This window comes from Symphalangus syndactylus, chromosome 13, assembly GCF_028878055.3.
Source record: "Symphalangus syndactylus isolate Jambi chromosome 13, NHGRI_mSymSyn1-v2.1_pri, whole genome shotgun sequence".
In the NCBI taxonomy this organism is placed as follows: Eukaryota; Metazoa; Chordata; class Mammalia; order Primates; family Hylobatidae; genus Symphalangus; species Symphalangus syndactylus.
In genome coordinates this window covers 87,107,500-87,116,831 of record NC_072435.2, presented here as the reverse complement: position 1 = coordinate 87,116,831, position 9,332 = coordinate 87,107,500, and the positions used below count along the sequence as shown (strand labels likewise).

At 37.4% G+C, this 9,332-nt stretch overlaps 1 long non-coding RNA gene across 2 annotated transcripts in view; it reads left to right on the top strand.

Annotated features, from left to right (window-relative positions):
- The first annotated feature begins 305 nt into the window (after positions 1-305).
- Positions 306-9,332, top strand: part of LOC129460301 (uncharacterized) — a 51,574-nt gene continuing 42,547 nt past the window's right edge. The window contains exon 1 of one of the 2 annotated variants that reach the window (XR_010114898.1): positions 306-427. This is a non-coding gene — a long non-coding RNA (uncharacterized lncRNA). The remainder of the gene's footprint in view (positions 428-9,332) is intronic. The other variant, XR_010114897.1, reaches the window with a different exon arrangement.

The window sequence follows — 9,332 nt, the reverse complement described above, 5'->3', positions numbered from 1 at the left end:
AGTTGGATTGCCATGATCAAAGTTATTGCAGATTGATGACAATATGATCTACTTCCAGGGGAAAATATAAGCTGACCAACCCCTTATGAAATAGTCACTGGAGAACCTATGCTCCTAAAAATAAAATCTCATGTGTCTTCTATTCCTAAACTCTAATATGACTAAATGCTGGAAGGCTTTAATGCATTATGCCACAGTGAATTTTCACCAGGTAAAGAAAGTATTTTATTGTCCACTGACTGAAGACAACCGAATCCTTTACATTCTAGAACCTACCCTACATTCTGAGAATGACATCAGAGAAAGACTGCCCTTGCCACCCACACTGCAACAAAACTTTGGGACCTTGGATCTTGGGTTCATAATCTTGCAATTCAGAAGGACTTCTCCAGACTCTTGGATTTGAACCTTCACTGGAGACCTTAAGGTAAAGCTAACTGGAGAAGTTTCTCCCCAGAAGTAGATAATATCCTAGACATGGATAGCTTTATCCCACAATCACAAGTCAAGGCTTCCGTGCTATCATGAAACTCTTCTCTCTCAATTTTTCCTTGTTTATGTCTGTATAAACGATAGAACTCAAAAATGGATATTATGTGTGTACCCATGGGGTGTACTTTTATTTGTGGAGGATTTTGCAACCCACCTTATACATGGACAAACTTATGTATTGACAGATGGACGATAAAGGGCTAATGTGGGTGAGAAATTTTAGTAAAACCTTTGTTCCTTCTTAATCACTGAGAAACAGAACATTGGTCCACTCCTCTTAACCTATATCATAGGTTAAAGAGAACATTGCCAAGAGGCCTTCATTCTTCTGGATAGGCATCATTTATTAGGCCTCTTTTTCCATGGTTTGGGGTAAATGAAGCAATGACTAGAAATGTGTCCCTTATAATAGGCTCTATAGCAGATTCTACTGCAAAGGCTATGATTACACAACAGACTTTAATTTCTCTTACTAAAGTTGTGCTATATAATAGAATTGCCCTAGATTACTTACTGGCTAAACAGAGAAATATCTGTGCAGTTACTGATGCTTCTAGTTGCACATGAGGAATACATTGTGTATTATAGAGTATCAGTTGAGGAGATTAATGAACAGGCTGTTTGGTTAAAACTAGTAGACTCTTTATCTAGCTCATTATTTGATATATTTTATTTTAGTTGGTTTGGCTTATGGGGACCCTGGCTAAGGAGCATACTCCAAACTCTTGGTATTATTCTCCTGATAGTTATAATAGTTGTCTCCATGGTACATCACATTCCCTCAAAAATTTTAAATGTTTGTATGGAGCTATCTGTAAAATGTCAAATGATCTCTCTTTGACTGAAACAATAAATAGTCAAAGAAATGTGTCATTATGAAAATACCATAACCTATAAATGAGGTGATGAGACCAGAAACCCAAAAAGATGGTAACTGAGAGTGGTGCTAAAGCCCTAAGTTTTTGTCACACTTTCACTTAAAAGAGAAACCTAACCCAAAGGAGAAAATTTTTAAACATCTAAGTTTTATGAAAGGCCATTGTTTTGGCCTGTCCTGAACAGACCAAAGAAAACCAAAATGGAGTCACTCATGCTAAATGCAACATAATCAAACTGAAACTTTAAGGAAGTGGATAGGTCCTAAAACAGACCAGGTTTTGTTGTTCTTCTATAAACAGGAGATTCCAGGACAAGGAGGTCCCCCATCTACTCTAACCATTATCCACCTTATAAAAATCTACTGTTCTACTATTTCCCAGTTCTACTATTGAGACTAAATAAGTACATTTACTGTAGTGACAGGGTGATGTCAATGCCTAAACTTTTGGTCAACCTCCCAATTTTGAGAGATTGACCAAAAGGGGGAATTGTTAAATTAAGTTTAGTCTACAACTGCCTTCTTACATATTTTAAGTTAGGCCTAAAGCTTTCTTTGTACATAGTGACCTGTAACCTAACTGGATGTGCTAACAGACTGTAAGCTACTCTGGTCCCAATCATGGCGTTTCTGCCAATCAAAGGTGGCCAGCCCTTCAAACCATGTTCAAATAAGGCAAACACAGAGCTGTAACCAGTCTGGCTGTTTCTGTACCTCACTTTCATTTTCTGTACATCACTTTTCTTTTTCTGTCCATAAATCTTTTTCAACCATGAGGTAGCACTGGAATCTCTCTAAACCTATTCTAGTTTGAGGCTGCCAAATTCACAAATCGTTATTTGCTTAGTTGAACTCTGTTAAATGTAATTTTTCTAAGGTTTTTCTTTTTAACAGTCCTACATCCTAGTGTAGCACTTTCTTGTTACTTAAAATAACAGTAATAATAGTAATAATGCAAATATAAATATGGACATAAGAACCATCCAAATAAGATATTGTCTAGCTAGATTTTAGTTCAGGCTGTTTGTAGACATTTGAGACAGGTTTTTTGTTTGAAGCATTATTCCATTGTGAAAATGTAGAAAGCCTAATGTCTATCTTCAAACATAGAATGATATATTGAGTAATTAAAAAAAATCTTGGTGTATTTCTTCCAATAATGGCAATCAGGGTAACCTTAATGGACTGCACTGTCTTGATAGGCTCATTATTTGCTGGAGGTTAAAGAGCATATTGGGTAATAGTTTGACTTATTGGTGCATACAACTTTAGCTAAGGGAAACACATCCAGTAACAGAAATGCATTTTAATTTGAGGTAATTAGAAAAGAGTTTTGACTCTTACATTAGAGAGCTGAGATTGAAATAGAATCACATCAATATGCTTTAAGAAGCAGTCCTCAAAATGAAGAAATTTCACCCTTCATTGGTTGTGGTAGATTAAATAATGGTCCCTCAAATATATCAGATTCTAATTTCCAAAACCTATAAATGTTACCTTACATGGAAACAGGGTGTTTGTAGATTTGATTAAGTTAAGGATCTTGAGATAGAGAGATTATCCTGGAAGATCAAGGTGGGCTCTAAATGCAAATGTATGAATCCTTATAAGAAGGCAAGAGAGGCTGCAGAGGGAGATTTGACAATACACAACAGAAGAGAAGGCAAAGTGAAGAGAGATTCCAACATGCTGGCCTTGAAGATTGAAGCGACACAGCCACAAACCAAGGGTTGCCAGCAGCCATCGGAAGATGAGATTCAAGGAAAGAATTCTCTCCTAGAGCCTCCAGAGGGAATGCTGCCCTACAATACCTTGATTTTAGTCCAGTGATGCTGATAACAGATTTCTGGTCTTCAGAATCATGACAGCATACATTTCTGCTGTTTTAAACCAACACATTTATAGTAACTTATTATAGCAGCCCCAAGAAACTAATAGAATGGTGATAAAATATACTTACCAAATCCTTGAAGTGGTTTCAGTGTTTTCTGAGATCTCCAGTTTTCTCTTTCACCCTCTAAATCTCCTTGGATTATCACACCAATTTCTTCCTTTAGAGCTATCCACTGCCTTCTCAGTTCTGTCAGAGCACTCTGCACCAACTTTTATGCCAGCATGTATCATATCATTCCAGCCTGCAAAACACCACCCTAATCTTACTAGCTAAGCAAGCACCATTTTATTATACTCATGAATTCTGGGGGATAAAAATTTGGTCAGGGTACGGACAGATGGCTTGGTCTGTTCCACAGTGCCTGGGGCCATCCTGAGATGACCAAAATGTCTGAGGGACTGGAATCATATGAAGACTTCTTCAGTTATATAACTGGTATTTGGACTCTTATGACCAAGAAGTTGAGCTTACCTTCAATGGTGGACCACAACCCCTCTACATGTAATTTCTTAACTTTCTCTTGGCCAGATTCCAACAGAAAACATTCTGAGGGAAAATCTCAGGAGGGGGAGCATTCCAAGCCAAATAAAAACATTTCCATCATAATCTACTGCTCAAAGTGATCTAAAGTCCACCCAGATTCTAGGAGAGGGTCCATAGACTCAACTCCTTAATGGGATGTAGCAGGGTCTTACTGCAGAAGGGCTTGTGAAGACGTAGATATTGTGCGATAATCTAGTGAAAAATACAAGAGTCCACATTCATTCGAATATGGTTGCTTTTTCACCTATTACCTGGCCTAACCTAAAACTCAAGCTAAAGGAAGTCCACTTGGTTTCTTTATATCCCCAATGCCAAACACTCAAAAAATGCTTGAATTGAGAAAATGGAGGTTGCAAAGAAGAAAATAAGGAATGTGAGAAGAAAGGAACTGGAAATTAATCGTGTTGGCTTTATAATGAGTGAAGATTTCTTCTGCAGTAAAAACTGTGTGGTGTTGAGGCTCCATGTTAACCTACAATTCCCCTCTACTTTCACTTCCTTTTCTATTCAGCCGAGACCAAAACATCCATCATTATCAATGGCTCTTTGCCATAGCCCTCAATTTCCATTTTTCTTTCAGCTTTGCCCTGGAAAAACTCTGTCCCTGGATCAACTTAACTATTCGCCTCTCTGCTTGTCCTCTACTGAATTACTGATCACTGCCAGACAAAATTCATACAGGCTTCTGGGCCGTTACTGCAAGTTCACAACTGATACTTGTACTGGTCAGTTTGGAAAGGTCTGTGGGTTGTTGGCTGACTTGGCTCTAGGCTTTGGTTCATTTTCTATTTTTTCTTCTAAGGCCCAGGCTGAAGAAGCAGGAACCACCCGAGGCAAGTTCTTCTTCCAGTGGGGTCAGAAATTCCCAGAGACATGAAATAGAAATATATCATAACTTTCAGACCTACAAAGAAAACTGACACACTGTCCCTTCTGCCTATATCCCATTGTCCAAAGCATGTCACCGGGCCAAGCCAAACATTATAAAGCAAAGACAAATACTTCTCACAGAGAAGCTAAGCAATAATATATAATATTTCCCAATATTTTACTAGACTCTCTTAGCTGTCTTTTATTCAACGTATCTCCAGTTAATGTTTTCTATAATTTTCCCAAAAAGGCATTTATAATTTTTTTCAAGATCCCAATCTTTTCATTAACCCACCTTAAATTGGCCAAACAGAGTAGTCTCCAACTTCAAAGAAAAATTAGAGATCTTTTAGCAAGTATCCTCTTATCCTTGCTATGGGTCCGTCACAAAATTCATTTATCTGCTCTTTTCTCTACCATCTTGGTGGAAATCATATTCAACATTCAGTTTAATGGTAATTTTTTCACCTCTTCTCTGGATCCTATCCACTATGATCTTCTTTGAGTTTGATACCATTAGTTATTTCTTCCTATTTTATAGCTTTAAATTAGCTCTCTTCTTAGCAGCATGACCCAAAGTAGTATAAACTATAAAAACTATTCACGATCCAATATTCAGCCAGACATGATGATGTAAAATTAGGCAATATTACTTTAATATAAGAAAAAAATTAGAGAGGTGAGGAGAGTGGATCACTTGAGGCTAGGAGTTCAAGACCAGCCTGGCCAACATGGTGAAACCCTGTCACTACTAAAAATACAAAAATTAGCCTGGTGTGGTGGCAAACGCCTGTAATCCCAGGTACTCAGGAGGCTAAGGCAGGAGAATTGCTTGAGCCCAGGACAGAGGTTGCAGTGAGCCGAGATCACACCACTGCACTCCAGCCTGGGCAACAGAGCAAGACTGTCTCAAAAAACAAAAAAAGAAAAGGAATTCAGGAAGGATGGAATGAAGCAGTAGATTAATTGAATGAAGCAAGAGGTGTGGATACGTATGTGGAGTGACTCAAACTGATAGAGGACATGAATTCTTTAAATTTTATTTCCTGCAATATAGAAATTATAGGAGACTCAAGATTGTGGTTCTAGTAGTAAGAGGATTTGTCTCGAATACCTTCACTCCTAGATCTTAAGGAAGTGAAATCTCTGGTTGCTAAGCCAACTCAATCAGCTGAGATGATGAATTGATGAATTCTATTGGCTCAATTAACATCATCCTAAACTTAGGGGCTTAAAATGATGTGTATTTATTACCTCAGCATTTCTGTGAGTCTGGAGTCTAGTTATGGCTTTACTGAGTTGTCTGCTCAGGGTCTGAGCAGATTATGGGTTGGAACTACAATCTCATTTGAAGCTTGGGATCATCTTTTTAGTTTATTGGTTGTTGGCAGAGTTCAATTCCTTGTAGTTGCAGGCCTGAAGTTCCTGTTTTATTTCTGGCTGTGGGTTGGAGACTGCCCTCAGGTGCTGGAGGCTGACTTTAGAGCCTTACTATGTGCTTCGTTTGAAAGGTAGTTCACAATATGGTTATTTGTTTCATTATTATTATACTTTAAGTTCTAGGGTACATGTGCACAACGTGCAGGTTTGTTACATATGTATACATGTGCCATGTTGGTGTGCTGCACCCATTAACTCGTCATTTACATTAAGTATATCTCCTAATGCTATCCCTCCCTCAGACCCCCACCACCCAACAGGCCCCGGTGTGTGATGTTCCCCACCCTGTGTCCAAGTGACCCCAGGAGAATCTGTGTTTCTTTGAATCTCTTTCTTAAGGGAGTGCCTGGACTGTATTTTAAATGGCCCACCTGATTAGATTTGAGCCACCTAGGCAAATGTCTTTTCTGATTGATTAACTCCAAGTTAGTTACCTTATTTACACTTGTAAAATTCATTCATCTTTGCTATATAATGTAATCACAAGAGTGAAATCTCATTTTGTTCACAAGTCTTTGCTACACTCATGGGGAAAGGATTATAGAAGGTGTGTACACCATGGAGAGATCTTGGGGGCCAATTTAGAATTGTTCCTACCATACATCAAAACTCCAAACGTAAATTGAAATTGCAATTCTAAATTTTTAAAGATAACATAATTGTTTTCTTAGTGGGCATTTATTTTTAATTCTGGTGAGAGTACAAATGAGTGTTAGAGGTAATATCAATACAAGCTTTAAAGTTTTTATTTTTGTGCTTAATAATTTGTAATTTTTTAATTTAAAAAATCTGGTTTTCTCTTTATCTATCACTCTGGGAAATTCCCATGCCTCTCCTGTGTAGGACTTTTTTTTCTTGCACTATATATCCCTTCTTTATTTTTTAATTCCTTAATTTTGACATTGTATATCTTCCTATAGCCTCCTAAAAGTAAGTTCAAGGAAGATAAACATTTTGAATTCATGTTTATTTGAAAATGTCTTTATCCTATATTATACCTCACATAGTTTGGCTGGATTTAAAATTGCAGGCTGAGAATACCTTTTCCTTGGAATTTTGAATACATTGTTCCTTTTCCTTTCTTCTTTATTTTTATTTTTTTCTTTTCTTTTTCAGAGACAGGGTCCCACTCTGTTGCCCAGGCTGGAGCGCAGTGGTACAATTATAGTTCACTGAAGCCTTGAATTCCTGGGCTCTGCCTCAGTCTCCTCAGTAGCTAGGACTGTATGTGCACACCACCACACTGATCTAATTTTTTTTTTTGAGATTGTGTCTTGCTATATTGCTCAGGTTGGTCATGAACTCCTGGTCTCAAGCTACCCTCCTACCTTGGACCCCCAAAGCATTGGGATTACAAGCATGAGCCACTGTAGCCAGACACACTCTTTTCCAGGTTTCAGTGTTGCTACTTAGAAGCCCAATGTCATTTCAGATTTCAGTGTTGCTATTTAGAAGCCCATGACAAAAACATGTTAGTTTGTAACGTGTTTTTGTCTCTCTGGATGCTTTCATAATCTCATCTTTGTCCTTGGTATTCTAAATTTTTATGATGACCTGACTTGGTGGAGATCTTTTTAATTTGATTTTTCTTCTAATGGGTGGGTACTTTTAGCCTTGATACTATAAACTTCTAATCTGGAAAGTTTTCTGGTGTTATTTCTTCATAACTTATTTTCTTCCATTTTTCACCATTGTCCTCTTATAGAATTATATTAATCAATTTTTAGACTTCCTAAATTAATCCTGATTATTTTTCTATTTTTATATTTTTGTCTTTTCATTTGTTCCCTGACTTTATCTTCAATTATTTTATAACAGTTTTAATTTTAGCTATGTAATTTAATTTCTAAAATGTTTTTCTTATTCTCCAAATTTTTTTTTATGGTTCAATAATTTTTTTAATGGTATATTTTAAGAATGTGGTGTTTTAAGAATGCAGTTATCTTCTTTTGTCTCCTTGAGCATGTCATAGTTTTTTAACAATATTTTTTACTCCTTTTATAATTGATTTTTTTTGTGTTGTATACTCTCTTATGTTTGTTGTTCCTTAGGTATCTAACAGTATTGGAATAATGAACACTTTCCGTGTTGGGGCATGGCTTATTGAACACTGGGCTTCACTCTGTGTTGGTCAATTGAGGACGATACCATTTCATCATATAATCCTCAAAACTCAGTACCTGCAAGTCTTTTCAGATATGTAAATCTGGTTGTATTTGGATGTTGAGCCGAAAAAGGCAGCTGGTGGTCTCTAGTTAAACCTGTAGACTTATTAGTTTCCTTTTGGTTCAGGTTGCATACTTACACTTGCTTTCTGCCATACCTTTTGTCCCATGTCCCATAATGTCTCTGGCTCAGTCGTTTTAAAGACTAAAAACTGTTCTTGTCCAGGTGCGGTGGCTCACACCTGTAATGCCAGAACTTTGGGAGGCCAAAGCGGGACAATCACTTGACTTGAGGTCAGGAGTTCAAGACCAGCCTGGCCAACATGGTGAAACCCCGTCTCTACTAAAAACCACAAAAATTAGCTAGACATGGTGGTGCGTGCCTGTAATCCCAGCTACCTGGGTGGCTGAGGCTGGAGAATTGCTTGAACTCGAGAGGCGGAAGTTGCAGTGAGCCGAGACTGTACCACTGCATCCCAGCCTGGGCAGCAGAGTGAGACTGTCTCAAAAATAAACAAATAAATATATACATACATACTGCTCTCTTACCTAGGCCAAAGAGAAGTATTTATCTGGTTATGAGTCTGAGAACCTTAAAATTTTAGCTAACAATCTGGTTTCCAGCTCTACCCTTTATCTTTGACTTCTGCATAAATTTTTTTAAACTTTCAGAGGTTCAATTGATTTGTATCTCATTTGCAAATTTGACTTTCCTACTTAAAATTATTTATTATGCCTCAATACATCTGTAAATTTTGTTGGCATCTTTTGTCACTGTTGTATTCCTTTCTCTTATTTTTGTCTGAGTATGTTTACTTTTTAAAAGCTTACATCTTCCTAGGTTTCTAGAAGGTATTTCTAGATAATATTATAATTTTCTTTACTGTTCTTAAACACTGTTCTCTTTCCCTAAGAAATATTTCATTCTCTCTCATTGCTCCCAGTGGCACTCACACTTAGAAAACTTCCAGTCCATCCTGATGTGTATCTAAATGCCAACCAGACATCTTTGCTTGTATGTATCACAGGGACTTCAACTCAACAAGTCCGA